General features: G+C 36.8%; 2 long non-coding RNA genes and 1 other non-coding gene across 5 annotated transcripts; 1 reads left to right on the forward strand and 2 right to left on the reverse strand.

The window, feature by feature from the left end:
* Positions 1-512: 512 nt before the first annotated feature.
* On the reverse strand, positions 513-618 carry LOC128886515 (U6 spliceosomal RNA). The gene has a single exon (XR_008459856.1). It is a non-coding gene; the product is annotated as a U6 spliceosomal RNA (small nuclear RNA).
* Positions 619-10444: 9826 nt separating this feature from the next.
* LOC128886165 (uncharacterized) lies at positions 10445-17365 on the reverse strand. Its single transcript, XR_008459761.1, has 2 exons — positions 17111-17365; positions 10445-11231 (listed from the first exon to the last, which is right to left on the reverse strand). It is a non-coding gene; the product is annotated as an uncharacterized LOC128886165 (long non-coding RNA).
* LOC128886167 (uncharacterized) lies at positions 17365-21345 on the forward strand. 3 transcript variants are annotated; one of them, XR_008459765.1, is made up of 3 exons: positions 17365-17836; positions 18543-19453; positions 21263-21345. It is a non-coding gene; the product is annotated as an uncharacterized LOC128886167 (long non-coding RNA). The 3 variants fall into 3 exon arrangements; XR_008459764.1 differs by lacking the exon at positions 21263-21345 and adding an exon at positions 20464-21108 and having other exon boundaries at positions 17904-19453; XR_008459763.1 differs by lacking the exon at positions 21263-21345 and adding an exon at positions 20464-21108.
* The last annotated feature ends 5876 nt before the right edge of the window (positions 21346-27221 follow it).

Raw genomic sequence — 27221 nt, forward strand, 5'->3', positions numbered from 1 at the left:
ATTAGGTGCGTTCTTTGTGAAATAATATTGATTTTATACAGGACCTCGCCAGGGTGGATGAAAGAAGAGAAAATTCTGGTTTTAAAACAGAAAACTTGTACATAAAGAAATTCTGCCTTGCTGTATAACGCTACAAATATTTGATACAATTTATATAATATTTCTGATGGTCTACTGGTGATTTATCTTATGCAAGCTTTTGGCTTTTATATACGTTTCCAAATATAATAATTTTTTATCTCCATTTTTATTAAATAAATCGGTATCATTTTATTATTACAACAGAAGCTTGCAATTTTAGCTATTAAAGAATTTTTGATTGTATAACAATACATACAATATTGCTATTTTAAAAGTTACTTTGTAAAATAAGCTAGAGGAATCTTATTCAAAAAATGAAACAGTCATATTAACTGTATTATTTGAAATACTATTTCAATTTGAGATTAAATACAAATATATTAGCAATAAATTAAATTTAAATAGTTATATGTTCTTCGAAGAAAATTACAAAAAATGTGGAACGCTTCACGATTTTGCGTGTCATCCTTGCGCAGGGGCCATGCTAATCTTCTCTGTATCGTTCCAATTTTAGTATATGTACTGCCGAAGCAGTACGACTGTCGATCGCTCAAGGCTATATATATAGGAAAGAGTACTAGTTCGAATACTTGCGAGAAATTCTTGTTTCAACGTGCCATCTGTCGACAGCCAGACATATTAGTCTTGTAAGACACCTATCACAACGATAAATGAAATTCAAAACTGTTCTTGTACTTTGACCTCTTCAGAGACTCTCGTACAAACATTTACGTTTAATTTTTTATTTATTTCAAATAATATAACATGAAAATAATCACTAACATTTCCAATTAATATTCATGATCAAATTTCTTAAAGATATAACTGAAACATGAAACAGTGTAAACAAAAACGTGCGATTTTAAATTGATTAAGTATTACATTATATTTAGTCATTATGTTAAGTCTTTAATTTTATATTTTTATAGATTAGATTATTGACACATCTGACACTACTGATAAAAACGTCCCAAATATACTAAGTAAACAGAAGAGCGCAAGAATATTGTCCCAAATACCCCGTTATAATTAAACACGACTCCAAAAACATGAATTGAAAATGTTTAGACATGCAGGGATTTAATATACTTGGACTGGAATATTAAAACCACTACTGGCATAGTTTGCTTCAAACTTAAAACGATTTTCATCGACAGTGTCAACTGATATAGTAACTTCTTCCACCTTATCTGTCTCATGTTCTTCAGTTTCCAGTTTTCAACCATCGAATGATGGGTGCTGATCGAATCTTTCTGACGTGCAAAAGTAGGTTAATTCGATGGTATGGATCGCAGGAGGGTGTACTCCCGTGGGATGACTCCTTCCTCCGTACACTCTCCCTCTTCCATTTCACACATCGTCCCGGATAACGCGACGTCGCATTAATGTGTAATTGGTGGCGAGCTGGCAAGGTGACACGATACCAGGACGCCAAGAGGGAGGCCAGCTATGTGATGTAGTGGCGGCAAGCCTGCCGCTAGCATAGACATTTTACCCGTGGAAGACGCATGGTCCTTGCTAATATGACGTTTGAAATATGGCGCAACGCGCGTTCGAAGGTACAGGAAAGAGGCGCCGAGGCGAAGAAAAGAGACAGAATCGAGCACCCAGCGCAAACTGCCGAGGGAGAAAGCGGCGAAACGAACTCGGGGAGAAAACAAAGGTGAAAGATATTAGGCTCGAGCTCTGCGAGAGCAGTTTTTGAACTACCCGGTTAGGAAAACTCGTCGAAAGAGGAAACAAGTGTTCGCGCTCGTCCTACCGTCGCTCATTTTCGTTGCTTTTCGTGCACCCTACCCGACGACAGAAGAGTGACATCAGTTTTGCACATTTTTATTCCGTTTGTCGAGAAGAAAGTATTCTGGTTTATTTTCACGCGAGTGAATTAGTTGGCATTTCTAATGAAGCGAATGAATTAGTTGTGGACACCTTTCAACCAGGTTTCGGGAAACTTGAATTTATAATTTCAAAAAAAGGAAATTTCATTAGAAATACACTGTAGACATACATATAAACAATGGAACAAATGAGTTCGTTTAATATTTAGTTACCAAAACCTCTACCAAAATGCTAATGAATTGTGTTTGTGTAATCCTAGAATTTATGAACATCTATGAACAACATCGACGTTGATAATGATTATAGAGTGGCGCTGAATATTTAATTACCAGAATATCGCGCTGTTCCATCACTCATTACTGAGACACACAGAATGGATATCAATATCACATGTCTGGCTGCAATTAGGATACTATGAATGGTCGTCGAGAGAAAATGTAACACTTGCAATACGTTATACTGGGTTATGTTTTCTATGTAATTTTACGTGTTTACTTTTTATTCTTTCTCCTTTTACAATAATTAATTTCATAATCTTGTATTTACAGATATAACAATTACCTAGCCAAGTTTCAGGTGGAAACATTTATTTCTCATATCAGTATCCATACTTGTTTCATATTAATATTATAAATATATTCGTGTAGATTCAGTGAGCAGATTGAAAATGTTCTACGATCGAATAACTGCCCTCGATTACTAATGACGCTCCTTCTGCTCTCATCTACACATCGTCCTCTCCAAGCTGATCTTGTAGGTAGAATTAGAGCTCTGATACGATTCTGACTTAGTTTCAAAGACATAATCTTCCCACCCGTCGAACTCCACGGATATGGAATCTTCTCAACTTTCGAACCGTGTACGCGGAACAAATTTATCTCTCGTACAACATACATTGAACTTTCATCGCTTCGAACAGTGCGGATTCAGACTCCCACCACTTTGAGAACTACATTCATATCCATGACTGTTTCACACATTATCACATATTAGAATAGTCTAAATTTTGATTTTTAACATAAATATGTTCCTCAATGTCTAAAAGTTCGTATCGTAATTAAACAATATACCACAAGTTTATTCTCGGAGAATGTTTTACATGACGTCATCTTAAGGTTCCATTTTAATCGATGCGCTTATAATACTATTACTATTCATAATTGACATATGCAAAACACTTGAAACGAAAACAAAACGGTGCAAATTTTATTTGTCAGAAAAACGAACGTTGGATTGATACTAGCGCTAGATATGGACTCAAAACGCACGTCGACGGTTCTGAATTTTCCTGAAAAAATATCAATTCAAACTATCCTAAAGTCGAGGACCTACCGTGTGACTGTACTTTTATTTCAAATGCGGGGGTGCAGATTTTTCAAAAGCTTCGAGAAGGGGCGACAAACTCTCGCGCCGGCGTTTCCCGGGTCCCGAGAGCGCCAGGCCCGTACGGATTACGGAACACGAATCCAGAGGGGTTCAGAAAGTCAGAATCAAAGCAAGGACTCCGTTATACCGGAACGGCGCGTACTCTGCGCGCCACCGATTTATTCGAAAATCCGTGGAAAGTGGCACGTTTCACCCGTTGTGAAGCGTCTGGCCCACCCCCTTGCATCCCGTCGTGCCTGTCTTCCCTCGGTCGCACCTTCTTTTCCCCACCCACAACTCGGTCTCCGGCTGCCTTGGCCGCCTAACGCGTTTCCAGCACCCTCCACCCACCCTTTCCACCTCCTGTGCCCGGTATCCCGGTTTAGGTATTCCCGTAGTAAGCTTGCTGGAGCCTCAGAGCCAGTTTAGCGTCCTCTCTCGCGCCCCTATCTGATTTCAATGTGGTTCGGTTACGTGCTTCAAATCAAAAACACGAACGTTATTTCTGCACGTGGTCTCCACTTTTCTCGTCCTCTAGCACCCCTCCCGTCCCACCCCTGGTGCCGCTCGTCCACGACACCCTCGCAACGCGATCATTCCTCGTCGGTCCTCGAGTCGTGTTCTTTACTCGTTTTCCCGCCGACACGTTTTCTGCTTTCCGCGCCTTCAGTCAACGTGGCCGAGCAGGGACACACACAATCGTGGATACCATTCGCATACGTGAACGGGTGTCTTGCAAACTTTTATCACACAACCGATTTCGATCGCGCGGGAGAGTTAGCACACAAGAAATGCGGTACCGACACCGCTCGTTGAATAAATCTGCGTTAGGGATACTTGAGACGGAAATATCCCCACCATTGGGCTTGAATAATGGGTAGACTCGAGAAGCAGTTAAGGAAACTCAACTTTCTTCCATTGTATCCTGTTTACAGTCTTCTTCGGCTTGTTCGTTTGCGCTTGATCAATTTTTATGAAGCTTCTATACAGGTGCTTCACTTATTGACAATTGCCAGGACTGATTTTCGAGCACTATGCGAAGATTTACTGCGCTTCTCGTTCACAGAAGAATATACTACTGCATTTGACTCTTTAATAAATCTGTGTTAGGGATACTGTGAACTTACTCTCTGCACTGTCTCTTTTTCTACTATTCAGCAACAGTAAAAGCAAATCTAGACTGATATAACTTCAAGCAATTGTATATCATTCGTTGTCCTCTTCTAGCAATCAAGTTTGAATTCCATCCAAGTTGCCTTAACACGTTGATTGCTAGAGAAATATTCTTGAAAATTGGATGATTAATAGCACTACCTCTGTTATTGATAAGTCAACGCTGAGAATTGTTGAAATGGAATCACCTTCATCACTATATAACAGACTGTTAAATTAATAAAATAAAATGTGATATTGTTTTAGAAGTTTTCAAACAGTTAATTGTACTAACTTTGGATCCCTAAAATATCATTCCGAGCTACTCTCAGAGCAGGATCGTATTTATAGCTGCCGGACGTGCCTGGGACGTTGGCTGTAGCTCTATTTCGTTCACGGTCAGCGTCCCATTCACTTTTCTCATCAGAAAGAACGCGGTAACAGTGGCCATTTCGTTTCTCCTCCTTAAATGTGAACTTCGGAACGCTTTAAACACTTTAAGCGAGGGTAGATTGCGATTTTCACTTGGAACAGAAGTCGAAGAATCGATTTAATTAAAATTAAATTTATTAAACTTATATTATTAACAAAATAAACCAAAATGCATCGCAAAAACAAACGATTCCTTTAAGTGAAGACACAGAGGGATGAAGTTTTACAGATACGACGATGACATTAAGCTCGGGCGGAAGTCGTCCGAGCTTCGACGATTTGGCAAGCACATAATCTGATTGTTTGACTTATAAACTTTTATTTTCACGCGAGGGAGGTGGCACAAAAGAGAGAGACAGGGGCGACACATGACAGAGACGAGGTGAAAGTTGGGGTTAGACGTTGAGAAAGGAAGGACGAAAGGATTCGAGCGGGACGGAGCGTATGTTCTGTCAAGCTGTCGCTGAGAGGGAGCTCGCCTGCCAACTTATGGGACACGTACAATGCGAGCCAAGAATATTGCAGCTTCTGTCGCCCTTTTCACCCCTTTCCGCCCGCTACTCCTTCATCCCGTCTCGTATCCGCGGCTATATCTTCCGGGCGCGAAGTGTCGCGTTCGAGAGGACTACTCCTACGTCGGATATTGAAATGTATTTAGCAAAAAAGAAGCGCATAAGTGCTTGACACGGACAACCGTTTTGTCGGCGACTCGGCAGCTCTCGCCTAGGAAGCTGGGGGTAACTTCCAGCGCGACGAACTGTCTACTACGGTGCTCATAACGCGAGGAAACGTATGACAGCTCGGGAGATACCGATCGAAGAGGAAGATGAAAACGGCGATGGAAACCGCCAGGCTTCTGAACCGGCACGTTTCGCGTCCCGTGTGCCGGGTCCCGCGCGCAATTTTAAAATAAATCACGGTTTACCCGGCCGGGGGATCCGGTATACTGCGTCGACGGATCTTCTTCCCTTGAAAGGGTTGCCATTGCCTCTGATCAGCGCTGAGACATGAATTTTTCAAGCGGCCCGCGGCAACAGGAAATTATTTGGCAAAATAACAGTGGACTGAGGCTCTGGGTCACAAATGACCACAGTTTTTAATGTTGCGTATTTGATATTATAGAAATTCTACAATTTGGGAGAAAGCTGATTGTGAGTGGAGCAATGGTCCTGGTTCGGTAGTGAGAGTTCTTTGAACTGCATTTTTTGTATCTTGCGACACCCAGTGAATGAATATCATGGTATGAATGTTCTGTTATTCGAATAGATCGACTTGTGGTAGTAGATGCCTTCTCAGGCTGTGAGTATAATATTTATTAGGTAAAAGCTTTTGGGCTGGGGCGCAAGATCTTAACGTAGAGGGCTATTCGAGGGATCGTTTATGGAGACTATCAGTCGACTAATATTTTTTTGTAGACACACATTCCCTTATAAGTTGGAATGTGGACACGTAATAGTAACACGTCAGCAGTTTAGTATGACTTTAATGAGGGTATAATAATTTATCAATGTAATATATTGCATGTTGCATATTGATTATGAAGTGTATTCAATTTGTAACATCGATTAATAATATCTAATCCCATTAAACTGATATGTAACAATATCATGTCTTCGATATAATACTACATCATTAACAGTAGTCATCTATGTCGAGAATAATATATAATAATGATAACTAATCGTTTTAAAGTGACAACGAATACCGTCTTATAATTCTAATGTGATGTTACTGACAATATACATACTTGAATACGATAACTGGCATTCAAAAATAGTATTTTTTGTTTTAAAAAGCAGGGTAGGATATGTAAACAATTCAATCTGGTAGCACACCTAAAAAATGGAATTCCACATGTAGCACGAATTGAAAATTTATATTGAAATATCGCCACCAAAGGCACCGTTTCCGAGGAAAACAGTTTTAAAAATTCATTGGGTAAGCATGGGATTCAATAGTCGCTCCATTATTCACTATTTCCATTCGTGTTGATGTTTGTTAATATTAACGCTGGTACAGTATTGCTTGAATTCTGTCCATCTTACTATCTTTCAATAAATCAGAGCAAATTAAAGCAGATAATACCATACCATCGTAAATGTTTACGTATACCGACACAGATAGAAATAATCTGTATTGGACTCGTCAGCCCAGTCGAAAACGCAGTCTCGTATGAGAAATTGATATTGTACGGTTTCGATTTATTTTTTCAAAAGTAACTGGCACTTTCTGCGAATACATTGTATTCGTTTTCCCAAAATGTATCGATGACATTAAAATGAAATTTTGGAATATTTGGGTATATCATGAATATAAATGGTCAATGTCCCTTTTCGTTTTTAAGAAAATAATTGCAAGAATATCGTTTAATTTACATTGAATCGTGTGTTCCAAGCAGTTAATAATTATTTGTATACATTTCATGTCTTACAATTATTTTTCTCAGAATACCTAATTTATTAACCATAGAATCACCTAAACGGAGGACATCATAGCAGCTTCGTGAACGGTGGCTAAGTTTCCGTTGTTAAATCAAATCCAGCGAATTGAGCCTCGTGTTATCGTCGTCTTCGCTCGGACACAAAAAGCAGCTTGACGACAGGATTTCGTGACAAACGATCGCATTGCGGACGCCAGGGCTTCGTCTCTCCTTTCCACGGATCTTTATACGCAAAGATTTATTTCATTTTCAGCTCTTTAATAATCGATCCAGCCGGAACACTCCGCATCGTTATGATTGACGACCACTTCGCATTTTTACCGAATAACAAATATTTAATAAATTACTCGAACGATGACACTGTAATGGAATCCTTCAGGTTCCGTAGACTTTCAATCGAGAAAATGTAGAATACTAAACTATGTTGCGAATAATGTTCATCCTGAAGAATTTTCAAAAGTATTTAAGAAATTTAGATACTCGAGAAAGCAATAAGGCTTGAAAGTAATGTGTTACAAATTCAATAATTTTTAGGAAAATATTAAATAAATTAGGATTTAATATGTATTTTATCCAAATAAAAGTGAACATACACACAAAATTTAAAATATTTAGTTCTTTCATCTAAAAAATCTCAAATATTCCACTTTTTGGACTCCAGACTGGATTCCGTGAAGAAGCACTCTGAGTTACGTTGCCAGCTCGCTGTCCACCTTAAACCACAGCTTTTTACAATCCTAAAACGGCTTACAGTTATTTCAAGTCAAACGTGAACAGCAAATTCCCGAGAGACTTAGCGCTTTTTTGAAAGTAAATTTCGTCGGGGAAAGCACGAATGCGGAAAGTCGAATGGATGAGGCACCTCGTGAAAATCGGTCCTCGTGCGAAGCAAACGAGGAATGTCTTCAGGCTTTCTTGTCGCACCTTTTAATCCAAAGATTTAAATGACAGTGACCGGAGGTGCGGAACGTATTCCAAACGTCTTCGTAAGCTCTGGTAGGGTTTTAGGGATTCGGAGGATTGAATGACGTACAGCAGTACGTGATTTAAGTGCGCGCAGTAAAATAGAATTGTGTAATCTTCAAGAGATGTTCGTTCTTATTCTCTCACGTTCGCGAAATTTTCAACATTTGCATAAACTTTTCAACTTGAGTTTATGATTGTGGAAAAATTTTTGCAGAATATTTTACCACTTATATTTTAAATTATTCAATAGTTGTGCTGCCAAGTACCACTATCTATCATCTAGTATCAACTGTTTTTGTTTTAACGACAAAAGTATAGATATACAATTAATTGAATTGAAAGAAGAAGCCTGTAAATAAGTAGTACCAAAATATTTAGTTATATAGTGATAAGCTCAAGTTTTGTAAACCAAAACGGAAAACAATAAGAATCAGGAATCAAATATTTAAATACTATTAACAATGTAGCAATGATTCTATCAAGTATGAATTCATTAAAGTTTACAATTGACCACAAACTTCGTAATCAGGCTGTTCAATTCTCAATCAATGATCGTAGTTAGAAAGTTCTCAATCTACTTTTATTCGCTGAGAGGAACCATAGATTTGTTTACTAATCGCACTTAGTTTCCCGGATCGATTGAAAATTATTCCACCGCCGTAAACAAGCAATTAACGCTGGAACAGAATAGAGTACATATCGACCAAGTTGTATCACGGCGAGGAGTATTGATGTCCCTCGATGCAGAAGTGCGCCAAGGGATTCTACAAAGTAAACTCGATTGTACCTTGTTTGTACACGCACCAGATTGAAGATCGAAAATCCGACGAGGTTATCGAGCCTATTACCGGGTAGCAATCTCATTCTTAAAATAGAGTTAATAGATACCTTGTTATTCTCGACACGAAATGGCTACGCAAACAAGTAAGACAGGGTTGAGGAAGGTTCGAGATAACTATTAGTGATTGGAATACTCTTAGGATCTACCTGATATCATTTGTTATATAACTAGAAATAGATCGTGGATTAAACTTTGAGAGTAATGAAATGGTAGTATCATCAGTCTGACTCTTCTACGTAGGACTAAACAAATACGTGAGATGGTACAAAATAATTCCTACTAAGCAGAATAATCATTTCCAGAATTTATATTAAAAGTACACAATTTAAGCAAGATTGAGAGTATTTGATCGGTAAGAAAGAGCATTCTGTCGTTAAAGTAGAGTACTGTGTTGGCAGAACTCGTAAGATAGAATACTCTGTTGATAAAATCTTCGTCCAGAAGGGGTTCTACGTTGCTGAGTCTCTAGAGAGTATCGTACCTTATCGAGGGCCACATTAAATCATTCGGAAGTTTAGAAGATGTATGTTGCGAATTCCTGATAATCGTAGTGTGAGTTGATGTATTATACTATGAGCGAATGAAGAATGAAACTCTGAGATTATTCAACAGAAATTTTAATTCATTCGTAACAAATGTTAGTGATATCGCTCTAATTCTATTATATAAGACACTGAAATGATACATAATAAATACAGTACTGAAGATACGCAAATTGTTATGGTTTAATTAAACATTATAAATCTACATTGGTGAGATAATTTAAACATTTCACAGACTTCAGTAAGTCATAACGAGTATATGAGCATTCCGTAACTGTTATTAATACTGATATTACCTCGTACAAGATGATAATAAATAAAGATCGTACACAAAATAAGAAATATTTACATAGATGTGGGTTCTGAAGTTGCGCGTCTGACCCCTAAAAACGGTTCAAGTTACTTGAAAACAGTAGAACTTTTTCACTTAACCGCTTATTTTATTTAGTAATAAAATTCTTTTATTTATTTTGCATTTCGATTAATTTATTAAAAGCTGATTCAAAATTAAATGAAAAACTCAAAAACATTGAAGGATATAAGTAAAATTAATAATAAGTGAAAGTGATTTTTATAGTTGATTTACCCAAACAGTTCTATTCTGTGTTTATAACTTTTATCAGCTGAACAGTTTTTATTCCGTCACTTTTGTATTTACATTCGAATATCACCTAAGTATAAAGTCGTTTTCAACTATTCATTATAATAATATTAGTTGTGCACGTTTTAAATAAGAAACGTATTCGAATTTACGCTAAATTAAAATTGAAAAAAGCAACTAAATAGAAAATATAAGCATTGCGAATTTATTACCTATATTTGATGAAATCATTTACTCAAGTCTTAACAAAGCGTCTTTTAAAAACATTATAACGAAACCTAGAACAATTCCAGAACGTCGAGGTCTTTCAGATTCCTCTAAATTCACAACACAAGAGTCAAGTTTTCAAACGTAAGTACTTGGCGCCATTTGAAATTAATCTACACGAAATTTAAACAATATAGCTAAATAGGAATCAATCGTATAACAGAATGAATCGATTCTTTTTTAATGAAAACAAAAAGAATGCCATTAAATAATTAAATATGATAACGACGAAACGGTGGGACGCAATTTTCATTATTCTAAAATTAATAATAATAATTTCTTGATTGAGCACACAGTAGTTTTGTATACGTGCTGCCATCTTTGGCAGAGTTGCACGCAGTCGATAAAAAACATCTTGTACGATAATCGTTTCACTCCAACGCTACATCCTTGCAGAAAGGTTTCAGATAGAGCGGATGCAAGACCAGCACTCGCCCGATGTTGCAGGGACCTTGTTCACCCTCTCTGTAACACCGACGGTCACCCAGCCACAGGATCGTGTTATCAGGACATCTCGCAGTGGATAGTTGGATGTACTCTACTTGTTCCGGGGAGTAGATGATATCCTTATCCAGAATCCTACTGAACCCGCTGGTACGATCGATAAGGATGCAAAGGACACACAGGCTCAACGCTGATATCAACGTCGTGAAACGCATCGTTACCGATCCTCGATGAAAACTGTAATCCTGTGATCCACTGATCCTGCAAACAAAGATACCAGTCGATAAACAATGTCTTTATGCTAATATACATATTTCATTGTAAATATTTGTTTGTTTTTTCAAAAAGACACTTACGGGGAATAGAAGATGAGATTACCTTAAGATGAAAAATTATACTGAATGGAAGATGAGGTCACTTTGCATCTCATAGAGTATCTTTGCATCAATCTTGCCATAAAGTGATAATGGTTTTATATACCGAGTCTCGACACACAGATACTTCATGAAACGCAAAGGAAATTCATTTTGTGATATGCTTAAAAAATTTGTAGTTTGGAAAGAACATATGAGGTTTGCTTTAATAATTGTGTTTACTATGTTATACTTCGTAATGCATCAGTTAATAATTCGTATGCTTCAACCGAACATGTTTGCAACATTTCACACTGATTGGGTGTTACAATATTTGATAAGTGAAATTTTAGTTTTAAGATTTGTCACAATCAACCAAAACAAATTAAATAAAAAATACAAAAACGACATCCTTTGTGTATAGTTCCAATATTCTATAACATGTCCGTTGGATAACTAGTCGACGGTAAATTAAAATGGCTCTGATAACGCGCTCAGAGTTCGTTAGAGTTGGCGAAGGTCTGATTTAAGCTCGCGGATCGAAACAACGATAAACGAAGTGTGAAATAATAAATACCTTTGAGAATTACAACATTTCACGGTGCAGTCGTTACGATACACGCTTACTTTTATTAAACCGTTCATTAGTATCGTTTCAAGCTATTCGGATGAGCATAGCCGCGCTATCGTTTGACACGACAACTTGCAGCATCACTCGTAAGCAGGATTTACGTTCCAATGATCGGGAAATGCTGAATCATTCCGTAAAATGATATCGAAGGTCGTCAAAGCGCGTGAAATTGCATACTTGGCGAAGCAGTAAGTCCGAATGCCAATTGCTAATTATTCCTGCGCCCCGGTGTACTTATTAATTGGACTTGCGAAGCTTCGAGTTCTTTACTGATTATTCCTGTGTGGATAAAATATTCGAAGCTTTCAGGGTGTAGTCTAGCGACTTCTTGCTATGAAATACTCGTTAGTGGCCTAACCAAGGATGTGCAATCTTGCTCTAGATTTCAAACAACCCCAAAGTTGTACGTCGTGTGAGATGTAGTATGGAAATCCACGGAGAACACTTTAGCCACTAATTTGCTGGATGTATCACCATCAGCATGATTTTGTATTTACGAAAACAAGGGTTTAGCAATCCTCGTCGAAGATATGAAGTCATAAAGGAAGGTTAGAGCTTCCTAAAGGGGAGTGTTGAGATTGGAGTGTTTAGAGCAGGTGAGCAATTTTAGCTAGGGTCAGGTATATTAGCGATTCCTCAGCTACCTGGAGTCTTGAAATTATCTGAAACTTTCATCCAACCATGACAGCTGGTCTTGACTTTGAAAACATGAATAAGATATTAACATAAAAGCAATTACTAACATAGTGGCTGCAAGGTGATGATCTAGGATTTTACTATAAGACACGAATTATGAGACTACAATACCGATACATTATTTCCATTGAAAATTAAGAAGAAATTAAGTAAGTCAGTAAAGATGCTACAATACTGTGCAGATAATAAACAATCGAAATTTTAGAGGGGAAAACAAGACCTTTTGTGTCTGGACACTTCTCCACAACTTTCGCGAACTCCAAATGCATACTGCATGCACTGCAGCTTGTTTACTATACGTCATCCATTCCTGAAGAAGTAAAACCAGTCTTCTTTAGTTACATGTTACGCAAGAGTTTATAAATCGTTGCTTGTACGAGTTGAGAAACCTAGTGAAACGACTCAGGAATCGTGACATCTTCAGGCAAACTTCAACACAATAATTCTAATGTCTCCATAAAATATTTTTCAAAACCATAAGCAAAACTCAGTTCTCTGGTACATTCACTACTAGGTTATGCTTATGTTTGCGCCATCCAGAAGTTAGTTTGAACAAAAACCCAGAAAAACGCAATACAATTTTTACTGGTACGCGATGGAGGCGACATAACGGAGTGAAGTTCTGGAAACTCGTTCCGTTGCTACAAGAGTTTCCGTTCTGCCCAAGACATGCGGTTAATTGCGTTAGGAAATGTGTAATTGTTCTTATTCTACGTTCGACAATGCCATTATTGAGATTGTCACTGAAAAGTTTCCAATTCTTTATGATACAGAGGCAAACAACACTACTTTGTTTCCTTGCGTCTAACGTAAACGTGAAGATATTTGTTTGAAAGTTTATTATACGCTTTATCCATAGAAATAGAGTTCATTTTATCGGACGTATGACATTGTTATAAAAAATTCTTGAAGTCCGGTTAGTAAGAAAGAGGATAGTCGATAATGCATTGCGTTTCTTTAGCAAAACTTGGTAAGGTAGAACTCTGATGAAAAGAATTTATCAACAGAGTGTTCTACATTGCCATCAGAGCGATTTCTCTTATCGACTGAGTGTTCTACATTACCACCCTTAAATATATATATTCCCAATTATCAGCGCTTTTTTTCAACCCGAAAGATGTCGTTTCTCCTTAAATCGATGTTCTACATACATGACCCACGTAGGAGAAACGATACAATACCAGCATCGAGAGTACACGTTCTTCCTAACCAATACGTAAACGTTCCCCGGGCTCTTTTTGCAAATGAACGAACTTCTCTAACGCGATAAAGTTGCCGCGAGCCGAGGCCACACGGAGAAAGAAAGAGATTATATCGAATTCACCGTGTACCATGGCACGGAAGAAAGATAGGACGATTGTTTCTTCGCTATCGCGTTCACGAAATTTCCACGAAGGCTGAGGAGAAAGGGGGAGAGGGTTCAAGCCAGCGGAAAGTTTGAATTTAATTTTCCATCCGAGACAAAGCCGCTTCGCTGCAACGGCGTACGAATGAGATTCGGCGCGGTCGACTTGTTACGCGTCAATTTGGGGTCTCCTTGCTCTTTCGCTTCCGGCGTATCGACGATAAAACTTGTGTACGTCGCGCGCTACCTGGCACGAGTTCGAAAAGCCGCTGTAAAGCTTGACTTAAACGGGAAAACCGTTCCCCGCGACCAGGTTGGACGTAAATTTTTACGCCCACCTATAAAGCGTTGAAGCCAACGTTGCTTAGCTCGAAGTGTCCTCGCCCCACGAGGATTAAGGGGCATTCTAGTCTGGACACGGCAAAGCTTCGGACGTTTTGTGAATTTTATTACGTGAAAACTAGTGTGGAGAAGGTTGCCCAAATCGTGGCTCTTAAATTTCTTTGTTATTATTGCACAAAAGCTGGCCAATAACTCCTGCTGGTGGTTATACTGTTGGATTTCAAATGCTTAAATCCTCCAGGTGAATTTGCAATGGCGTGGCAAAATAAGTGAAGCATATGGTTTTATAATTTAAATATTTCAAATAACGTTACAAACTCAATAACACAAAGGTTCACGCCTACTTTTATTCACTCTAAAAATATTTTTGTAAGGTTAGTAAGTTCCATTAAAATCAAACAGAGTTAATTTGACATCTTAACTATCTTACACTTATTTATAAAACCTTCATATACCCAATACCAAAATTAGCCTGATAAAGTAACTGTGTTATCTTCGCCTGTAAAAACATTTTAGACAGTCACACATACAGAAATCCCTTATCCGGAATTTGTTGCGCAGTCTAGGGAGGAACGCCACCGGACTCTGCAGGTGTGGAGGTTGCAATAATTTTAAAAGTAAGTTTTCAACTCTTCTGGACGATACAATGACCGACGATTCAAGAAGATAGGCCACGCAAAGCTTTTACATTATCATCGTTCCTCGCGCGCCCTCCCTGGCAATTTATTGCGTGTAGATAGCAATTAATTGTAACTCTTGTCGGAGACGGGAATTCGCCCGAGGACAATTCTTCTCGTCCTTTATCAGAATTCCTCGAGAGGAGAGCAGCGTGAAAGGCATCCATTATAATACACGTAACGGCTTTTTAAATAATTTATCGCTCCGCGCCTCCCCCACGAATGTATAACGTAATTTTTAAAACCCAACGTTCGCTGATTTGTTGTTTCAATAAACTTGTATCACTGGAAAAATGTTCGCGTCGTTGTTATTCGATAATTGGGTTTCGCCATTATTCTTCCAGCTATTTCCTGGCTGAGCAAAAGTTATTAAAATCGCGTTGCTCGAATACGCGGTTCTGCAATTTCTTTTATTTATTTACAATTTTTGCAGATTTTACATTGAAAGGATATCAATATTTTAATTAAAAATATCAACATTGAACTTCTCGTAAGGATTTTAGATTTTGTCGAATTAATCAGTACTAGAACCTATTACAATTATATTTTCTGTAATAACACTACATAATTAACGGTGACCGAATTCTTTCGTTAAAAGTGTCTTGTTATTTAGCCTTTATTAAGCATTTATATTTTTTGCGCTCCTACTTATACAAGTGCTATTTTTAATGTTATGCCCACACTGGAATTCAAGATTTTTTATCATGTTTGTGTTAATTTTTAGAATATATATGAAGTCACCCATATGGGAACCTTCAATTTCGACAGAGACGTTGCCGATTAATAAACAGGTTTCTCATAATGCTTTTACGACAAGAAAAATTAACATTAATTCATCGATTAAACTCATATTGAAACTCAAATCTGTAGAAAAATAACTATTCCTCGCAAATAAATTTCGTTCTATTTCATTGTATGTATCCAAAAAATCGGTAAAATATTTAGAGAAACAAAAGGGTACCCACGCGTGCGTCATATTCTTTGACAAGTCATTTCGGGAGTCTCATTGTACGTCTATCTCACTGCAGGTATCCATAAATTATTCTCGAAGCAAGGAATTAAAAATGAGTTCGCACCGGTTAAACGCAACGATACCCCGCGACAATTGATCACCGTCGCTCGAAACGAACACGATAACAAAAAAGGTGGTAACTCTATATAAATTCGCATAAACTTCGAATAATTCATCATGTTTGTTGCCGCGCGGCTCTACATTTCGCATCGAACATAATGCAAACCGACATTGTGTTTCATCGATCACCTTCTCGTTTCTTAGAGTGGCAACAAACGTCCTTTTGTGACATAAACGGGTTACCACTGAATCGCCTACAGCGATGGAATCGAGCGTACCATAAGTTGCAATAGGAGGCAAGAGAGATTTTAAATATAATACTGCTTTTCAAAAATAGCAAAAAATCAATGCTTTTTTATAGTATTTTATTTATATTACGAGCATCCACCTAAAATGTGGATAAAATTTTGAGAAAAATGATATCATTCGAGCGAATATTGATATTAATATTCTCTATATTTTCCATCATTGAAATTGTACATCTACGCATCAATACCTTTTTAAATTAAACTGTTCGCGCAGAATGTGTTAGGAGCAATAAACCTGTCACAAAATCCTTATTCTCAATCATAGGTACAATAGATAAATAGGTACAGCAGATTCCATAGTGGAATAAAAACAAATCACCAGACCACTCAATATTTATTATTCCAAAATAATCGAATCAAAATCACCTGGTCAATATTTATTACTTGAAGACCACAGTGCATTTCGTCATTAAGCTACTCGGTTTCACCACTCGACAAGTGAGACACTTATCAGAGTTACAGATAAAGCTACAGCAATCTCTGTATCAGAGTTTCGTCTCTCGCCTGGAAATACCACTCGATTTTCATCCGACTGCCATCACGTCCGCCTCAAAATCGGCGATAAAACGGCGCGTTGGCGGTGCGCTTTACGCGCGCGGGCGAGAAGCCCTAAAGCGCCTGCTGGAGATGCAAAGCGTTTTCCATAATTTAGATTAAACTCGCACTTCCCACGCTTCTAGCCCCGGCAACAAGATTAACGATTACTTTGCACTCACGTTTGCCCGTTTATTTCCACCCTGTTCTTCCGGTTCTCCGCCCTTTATCCTTCGCTGGCTTCCGTCGCGGCGCCTTCGGGGCTCCCTGAGACGCGGCCGAGAAAGCGGACAGTAAAGTTTCGTTTTACGAGTGATTCGCTGTCGCTAATAGAGATTTGATAATCGGTAGCGCGACAACGGCGATGACGAGGACGTGTCTCAGCCAGCGCGTACGAATCGAGGCTCGCTCGGAGACTGCGAGGTCTCGTATCAAAAGTTAATCTACGCCAGGCAGCTTGAAAGGATCCGGCCCAAGGAGGTGGAAGGCGCGAGAAAGAAGACCTGTGCGTGTCGTCTCCTTCTAGACGTGTCATCAGTTCCTCGGATGGCGTAGGAAGGGGGTGGAGGCAGCCAACGAGGGAAGGGATTAATCCGAAGCAGCCGGTGATCACCTCTTAGAGAACTGGTCTGATCGTGAGAGGACTACATTTTCGAAGCGCCGCGTCGCGTTTCAGCATCCTCTCGGACCTCTCCAGGGAAATAAAAGAACGTATTTATATCTACGTCTGGATAGCGCCGGGAAACGTTCTATAGATGGAACTCCCGACGACGGGGCATCTAGTTTATGCGATTAATCCGTGCGTAACAGGGAGGCATTGACCACGTGATCAAACACTGGCCTTGATATGGAGTCTTTGATGAGAATGACGTTGATGCTTTTGGACAGCTAGAGCTACTTACCTTTAGGTGAGATCCCCTGGACAAAAATTTGTTAAACTAAAGAAAGATTCTTTAGGAATTTTATATTTTTTAGAACTACATTTTTATATATTGTTGGATGATCAACGCAACTAATCACAAACATGACAAAGACCATAGACTCGTCCTCAACCAAACATCCTAATCTCGGTCCCTAGTTCCTCACTCATCCTGTACTTCGTACCATTTCTTATTTGTATTTTCCTTTGACCGCTGTCCTTAACATCACTCATCCTCCAAGCAATATAAAAGCCCGGAAAAACCCAAGAACCAGACAGAATTCAGTATTCATCGGCAAGTGCGGACGTAGTTGTATAAATAAAAACGTTTAACACGTTGACTGCCAAGAAAGTACTCTTGATAATTTCTGTTGGAATTTAATTTTGTTTACAGACAATTGGAAACTCCATAATCAAACATTTATTGTGCTGTTTGTTTATGTAACTTCATCGAAATTTAAGAATTTCATTCAAATTTATTTACTTTGACATTTGACTTTCAGAATTAATTTTTGTAGTAGTTCTTAAAATTCTTTAGTTTAAAAATTGTACACTATGACGAAGTTACCTTTTGAACAAATAATAAAATGAATGTTTGTTTCCATTCAAGTGCTGATAGCTAGCTGTTTATATGTTTACCTACTTTTCTGTACAGCTGCCAGTAATACTATAATTGTTTTCTTTTTTGTTACAAGCTCGTCATTGAGCACTTAAGGTAAGGGTCGGTTACTTTCACCGTTTCCAAGGCAGAATCGATTACTTTTGGTCCGATATTGCTGACGCACAGGTATGGCAGGTACCTTCAAAGTAATTGTACTCCCAAGCAGTCATTCTGACGCCAGTCTAATTATGGACATCTTATTCGTAACTCTAGGTCAGGTATGAAAAACCAGTATTCTTAATCTGCCCTTCGTCCTCAAGGATTATTTATCAACTGTGGCCTTCTGCGAATTTGTCAGAAAATCTTATGCTCATTACCCTGTTTTGGCACAATGCGTAAAACTATTCAATACCTAATTTATAAAGGACTAACTGAAGTTATGGGCATGGACATTAAAATCACATTTTTATAAAACAATTACTGACTAGCTTTTCAAAAATATCACACCTACTTTTAGTTGGCTTGCAGAACAAATAAACGTCGTTGACGAAGTGTATCGCCACCACCAGTGAGTGTTGAGTAAATAAATGTTTGGAAATGGCTGCAAAAACATATCCAGCGGATTTAAATCTAGAAAACGACCAAGCCAGGCAATAGATCCCGCGTGACCTATCCATCTGTTAGAAAATCGTTCGTTCAAGAACTGTCTGGTATATTCAGCTGAAATGTGGCGGTGAACCGTCATGCATAAATCACATGCGACGGTACAACATCTAGTGGAACTTTCAATAACTCACGCAAATAATTACTTAAGAAACTGACATCCGATTGACCTGTTAATCCATCGTTAAGGAAAACGTGGAACTTCCGAACATTGCGTATAAACAATTGGGGAGAACCAGTTACACTGACTCAGTTTCAGATTGGAAAGTACGAAATACACAAAAGGAATGGCTGTAGCTTGTGGACAAAAGCAAATCTTTTGAGTGATCTCGATTGCTAAAGGTACATGTTGGGAAATATCCTGTATATTCGACAGAAGTATTTTTATTTTTAAATATAAATGAAATCGAATCATCTAAAATTTATTTCATTACTTTTTCAAAAGTAAACTTTACTATCGAATTATATAATGGAATATAATGTTATATATTTCTAGATAAAATATTAGTCTTTTATTTTATTCAGGTGAAAACTTCATATCTAGATGGGTAGTTAGATATATTTATACATGTTCTTCATATTTGTACTGGTCAGTTATAAAAACCATAAGATACGTTTATATATTATATAACAAATACGATCACTCTGTTCTCGTTTAATTAACATTGAAAGAATCGGTTGTGTTCGCTCGTGAATAATACTAACGATCTTCACCCGATTGCACTATCCTCGTTCAATGACCATGACCTTGACGCATGCGCTGACGTGTAACTGGCAAGTTGAGACGTCATAAATGAACGCGTTGCGTTGTCTCGCGGGAATTCCCAGAAACAAATGAAACGTTGCCCAGCGAGAACATATTTTACTGTCTGTAAACATTAACTGGAAGGAATATTACGATTCCGACGGTAATGGCGCAGTTTTTCATCGATTCATTGAAACGGCGCGCTTAACTGACTCATGGAAATCCCTTGTGTATATAATCCCAAATTATTGTAGACGAATATGTCGTTCATCAGAGTTAAACACACTGTTAAGCACGCCGTTAAGTCTACTTTGATTATTATTTCACAACGGGATTAGATTGTACAATTTAGGTCAGGTTTCTTCGTTGAACTTTGCCCTTTTCATCTTGGTGCGATTATATGATTATTTCTATATTCGAATATATTCGATTGTTTTATTTAATATGTTATTCAAAGTATCGAGAAATATTCCTAGTGAATACAACAATAAAATTTTTTAATTTTCTCAATTGAAAACTGTGCTAATTGCAGCAAGCACCGTTAGTATAATTAAGACTTGGAAAATATGTGTGCGAAGTCTAATTCTAAATTCTGGAATTCTTCCAGTGATTACTAACCATAATTATTGAAGTAAACATGCGAAGGTAAAGTGATGCTCTAATACGATTCTACGTTCTATACGAATACAAGATATGATATAATGAATCACGATGCACAATTTACTCATCTACATTGACGCGCAGAATTTTAATGAGTTTACTGTACTCATTTATCTTGATTACATGGTTTTATTTTCAACAAAATGATTGACTATGTTATTGCGAGCCATTCAAAATCTTTGTAAGAGTTTACAATAAATCTTCCGAAGACGACTCCAAAAGAAATATGTTTGTTGCTTGAACAAATATATAAATTAAATTAAATATTACATGAGAGAATTACACTTTGAAAAAAAATAATTCCTCGTTACAACCATAAGTGTACTTAATATCACAAAGTATTATTGACTTTACGGTTTACCTTGCTGCTAATAGACCAAATTAAACCTAAATTCCTCGTAAGGAATGATTGATCTCGAATAAATAGAACAATTCAGTCCATATCGTTCCTTCGCCTTCTCTTCCCAACTCCACCGGTCTTCATGATGCCAAACACGATAAAAAAATAGTGATTTCGGTCGCGTTTAATTTTCTGAATTTCATTCCACTCGCCAGCGACCAGAGCTTCCTATTTAACTTCTGCAACCACTTAACCGCGAAAACCTATAAACGAAAGAGTAATTTTCCATTTGCTTCGGACAGTCGATTGATGAGTCCAGGATGCTTCTTTGCGGTTCCCTCTTTTACCTCGCACGTTCATCAGATACCTGACGTATTGCATTGGCTAAAAAATATTTCTTTTGTAGACAGCGGCCACTGTGGTCACGAGATTTTGATAGAGAGCTGAGACGGCATTAATTGATCGAAGCAGGTACAAGACCCGGATTCGTAATAACGACACTTTGCATCGTTAATGTAAATGTATGCGTCATTTTTCTGGTTATTGCTGCCAGAATGTTTATACGCCTATGCATTCATAGAAGAAGTGAATAGTGGTAGCTGAAAACAGATAGTAGTTAAAATAAATATAGTTAAGCGAGTTAAGTGAGTCATTACAGATTGTTGGTGTGAAGTAATCGATGTACATGACGTAGATACACGGTAAACATACTTTGTAATTGTAACCAATAATAGAGACGTAAAGAGTATACTCATTGATTTCTAACTGATAATTTAACACGCGACTTTTACCAATCAGTATCCTAAAGCGTTATGGCCAGCAGAGAAAAAGTAATAATAACTAGATTGAGAACAAGACACTCAAAAATCACACATCCACATCTACTAAAGAAAACGGATCCTCCCACTGCGACTACTGTAATAAGGAAATTAAAATCGACCACCTACTGTACGAGTGTAGAAGATTTGAGCTACGGAGAAGGAAGTACAACTGGAATCAAGAGACAGCTCTAATATACCAGAAACATGTACAAAACACCATCAACTATCTCAAGGATACTAAACTCTACAATAGTATGTAGTACCGCTAATTAAACCGAAATTCAATTAAATCCGTCGCTAATTATCAAGCAGTAGATGCGATGAAGAATAAAATCATGTAAAAAACAAATTCACTCTCAGTTCGAATTGAAAATCAATTTAAATTATACTATAATAAATTTATTCTCCTCTTCGAGATTCATTGTAGAACTTCAACTGGTCAAACGATCTTTTCCTAAATATAATTTTTCCACTCTCTTTTGCCTGTAAAAAAAAAGAAACGGAAGAAACTGGAATGAAGGATTGTAAATTGAGTTGTTAACGAGTTTTTTATGGCAGCATCGCTGTATCGCAATCACCGCTTGATACGGATCAAAAGTTGATCACCGTGAGATAGCGTTCGTAAGCATTTAATCGTTGCAAATTCTAGCGTTCCATTTCCGCTTGGAATACACTTTTAATTACGATTTGATTACCCGATCTGCAAAACATTCTAGTAAATTGAACACAGCGGAGCCCCAGTTCGTTTTGTAACAGGTATATCGATGAGATATGTTCTCTGAGAATACGATGCATTATTCGTCGGTAATATCGTAGACATTTAATTAGTGATTGCAAATTGACGTTTCCATGTTCATATTCTGCAAGAGGAAAATTGCTATAAGCAGATATGCCAAGAAGATAAAAATGTATGTTTCGTGCTGAGTAGGATTTAGCCAACCATCAGAAATATCGTCTCGATATAACGTTACAATTTTAATTTCAACGCACTATGTCAAGCATCAAAATTTTATTTTGTGAATACGAAAATGATACAAATTGGGAACAGATATTATTTGGGTTTCACAACATTATTTTAATAGCGCCAAATAGATACTGCTCTGGAAAGTCCACCGACTAACTTGTTCTTAACATGTTTCCTCGGTAATCGATATCAAAGCACACAGTGATTTTTGTTTTTCAAACAAACATTAATTACAGTTGAGCAATTGCAGATATTCATATGACGAAAGTGTATAGAACTTTCCTCATAAGATAAGACACGTGGCAGGAATACACCATTATATCAAAAGTTACTGTGGTCTGTATAACTTGAAGGTGGAGTGTATGTAGATAAAGAGAATAATATACATAGTTGATTGGAGTATGGGTAAATTAGCAGTTAGATACGCAATAAATTATTCACGAATGCGATAAAATACTTTCAATTTTATGTATTGAAATATATAGTTTTATATGCATACATTTATATATATAGTATTTCAAGGTTTTCCATTGATAACAATTATTTGTAGATGCTCTGTCATTGGATTTCAACAATTCATCTTGTCTTTTACTATGTTGACTCACCGTACATCGGACTTGTTACTAATGGAAGCAAGAATGTTTGGTTTCACGGAATACCGCACGGTAAGGGAAACGTTTCTCGGCTCCGTCGGCATCTACATTTCGACCAACGAAAATAGACCCTCTAAACTTTAGAGTCTAAAGAATAATTTACGGCCCCTTAAAATAATTTGTTGATGGGTAAGAAAGAAAATTAAAAATAATTAAAAAGTCACCCTCTATTAAAGTCATTCTTTATTTTAAAATATTTTATTTCTAGTTAGTTCATGGAATTCCAAGTTGAACTACAAATACGTAACACAATTATTATGTAATCATAATATGAATTATTAATACTTGCGGTATATTATTTTTTTCCACGACTTAGCTTTATTGTCAAGCAATATTTAAAGCACCAAAATATTTTATTTTATGCCTCAGGTTATCAGAATATAAATATTTAATTTCTCAAAATTACGCTTCCCATGTAAAATATTATGTTATTCAAACTATGTAGCATGCGTTAATTAGAATGATAACTATATTTCCCCAAATTGTGCGCAACACTGTTGCTATCATTTTAATCAACTCAGAGATAGTCAAGCAGTCAATAGCTGTTACTAATGTCCGCGTCATATGAAAAACCCAGAGGAAAGCTGAACGATCAACAACAAGCTTTCTTACTTCAAAGCTTCAACAACAAGCCTTCAACATATTCTCACTTTGTACACCTATACGATAATTTTCTATCGACGAGCAATGTGAAGTTTCGTTAACAAAGTGCAACTTCTTTGGAAGCGTAACGCAACTCAACTTTGCTGAGAATTAACGTACGCGTTGGGACGGTACAAAACTTTCATGGAAACCCGTTGATAACATTTATGCAACGAACGATCATAAAGTTCGCACTAAACTTTCGTTAAGATGTGAAATTTACAAAAAGGACCTCGACAATCTTGGTATCTTGAACTACTTAAAATTTTCTGCTACTAATCGCCACTCGAAGGCATTTCGCAGAACTGAAGGATTATCTTCAAGTGAATTTTCCATTGTTATAAATTATTATAAATGCTTATTGTGCCATTTAGGCATGAATTAATTCTTTAGTTTTTCGAACCATTTGATAATTGAAAGGTCATGTTTATAAAAATTATTGGAAAATTATAAATGCTCTAATGTTTATTTATATTGTAAAGAATTTAAAAAAGATTTAAAAAAAAACAACAAACAATACTAGATACATACTAATCGTACTTTGAAATAATATTAAAAATGTGAGGTCGTAAAAATGTTTTGTACATGAGGAAAAAAAATAATCATTTATTCGCCATAAATAAAATACTCGACAGTACTAAAAATGAAACTAGTTCTTTCATTAAAAATACATTCGTAAATAAAGTGAGCCGAAATCCAGATATTATGACATATGTATGACATATGTACCTTTGCAAAAGTTTCGTAAATTATAATTTAGTACCTGAGCAGAAGTAATACCGATACAAAAAGAAAGCTCAGAAACGGATGTTCATTTGTTCTGCTGTCATATTTTCCGTAACACTTGAATTCAAAGTAATAATAGAATTTTACAACTAGGTTGTAATGTATCCTTCTTGTTCATTATCATATGCACTGGTGCCGGAATGTTTGAAGCAGTCTCCGCTTTTGAAATAACTAAACTCTCATTAAAATACATAATTATTTTACTAAAAATATTATTCTGTTACAATAATTGGTCCTTTCTCGATTTAAATATTTTTTTAGAATTGGAAGTTCTAATATATCTATATATTTTCAAGTAGAATGTTATTTATAATTGTTATTATCAATATCTTATCACTATTTTCGTTTGTATTAAATTACATGTAATCAAGATAATTAGTTTTGTCTTGCCATTTAAATTAAACGGTGCACATTGAAATTAATTTTCTTGTATGAATATCATATCAATATAATTTCTTGTTATTATATTTATATATATTTCTTGTCACGATAATTTGTCAATGCTCGTCGTTGATACCAGAAAAAAATATTTCTTTTCTTTACGGACATCATTTATCTTAATAATCCTTCAGCTTAAGGACGCAATTAATCAGCCAACGGGGTCATGAATAATTTATTCGAGAAGAAAAAGAGACCTCCGAAAATATTCCACCGTAACCGATCTTAATTCGTGCCATTCAGTCGCGCCATTTAATTCAACCACTTTCATTGGCAGGCGCGAGCATTCTCTGCCGTTGCACTTCATTCCGTTTAACTTCAAATTGATAACAGCTCGGTTCATCGGTTACATTACGAGACTTTATTCTCCGGAGGAAATTCCTTTCTCCGAGAAGAAACGGAGCCGTTTCAGGATGTTTTAAGAAATTAATACAGTCGTTGATCAAATTATCAAAGCGTTAAAATGCCCAACACAGTGCCAGGATACTTGAACTTTACTATTTTTATTAAACCACATTCAAGTAATGCAATCATCATACGATTATGCAATCTTTTAACAGAATAACCATTATAATTTTTATATTAGACATTTTTATCTAGCTATAACATTACTGCTTCAGATTAAAGTAGTTTCTAGCACAATTTCGAAGGCAAGATACGAATACATTGAGACTATTATTATATAAATCAAAAGTAAAATAAAATAACATTAGAAGTATTTAATAATTTAAATGATTTATCAAGGTATCGTCATATATTTTTATACCATCCACCTGCATTTCACGCATATTCACCCCCATGTATTTTGGAAACACGGTCGACCACTCTGTCTAGTATTTTTCACTCACCTTATCCTTCGCAAAACCGAGATTTAAGGAGCACCTTACCGAAGATGCATGGCGTTTACTTTAAAATTCCTGACAGATGTTTCTCATGGCAGTGAAATTGTCTCACGATGGAGGGGAACAGAACATTCTCGAGTTGTGAAATGATGTGGAACGTTACGAGTTGTAACGTACGACTATTGAAGCTCGACATATTCCATCGCAGATATTATTTCAATATTCGTATGAAAATGTCTGATAGCAACAAAGATTAAATTTATGATTTCATTATCGATGTTCCTCTGTTGCCTTTGTGCTTTTAGTATGCAACATTATGCTCGGGTCTACGTTTTATTTTACAATTAATATTAATATTTCAATAATTGTTTATACTTTCAGAAAAAGTATAAGTTATTACTAATCATTATAAAATAATTATTCAACTTTTATAGAAATTATGAATTATTTCATGAATCATTTTTTATCGTATGTTTATTTAATGTTTTGTTCATCATGAATGTGATAATATTATATGTAACAATCCTTTTCATGACAAAATTTCACTCAAATAGAAAATCAATTTTTCTAGATCCACAGATGTTTGAATCACGAGTGGGGAATTTACGATTTCCTTCAACAGTCTGGTATCGTTTCGAGTGCTATTGTTCTTGCTTAAGGTAATTATTTATTTGGGGCAATTACTTGGAGCGACGTCGCCTGACACAAGATTAAAAAAAGCCTTGCATCGGTGCCAGCGTCGCGTGATTCCGTGCGAAATCGCATCGAAGACGACAAAATTCATTAACATAATTAAAATAGCAGCGAGTGAAATGAAACTGAGATGGTGTAATGCGTGTATATAATCCACGTCCCTATTATTAATGTTGATGCAATTAATCTATCCGTGTCACGTGTCACGGGAATCACGCAATACACGGGTTATATTCGAAGCTCGAATCAAGGCGACTAGCTGCGGTCTGAAATTAATTTCTACGCTATTTTCCTGGGGTTTCCAATGGCAGGTAACGTCTAAAGTAGATGATTAATTTAGAATTCGTGTAGTCTGGTTCGCGTAAAAGCCGAGTTCCTATTTGACTTCTGCGGTTATAATCATTTCCTAGCACTTAGAAGTGTACGTCTCTCTGACAAAGTGTAACGAGCAGTATATTACTCTCTATCCCTTCGTTTGTTTTCGATAATATTAACTACTCGCTATCTTCGACTTTCGTGATCGAGT

Source organism: Hylaeus anthracinus, unplaced genomic scaffold (assembly GCF_026225885.1).
Source record: "Hylaeus anthracinus isolate JK02 unplaced genomic scaffold, UHH_iyHylAnth1.0_haploid 11982, whole genome shotgun sequence".
Classification (NCBI taxonomy): Eukaryota; Metazoa; Arthropoda; class Insecta; order Hymenoptera; family Colletidae; genus Hylaeus; species Hylaeus anthracinus.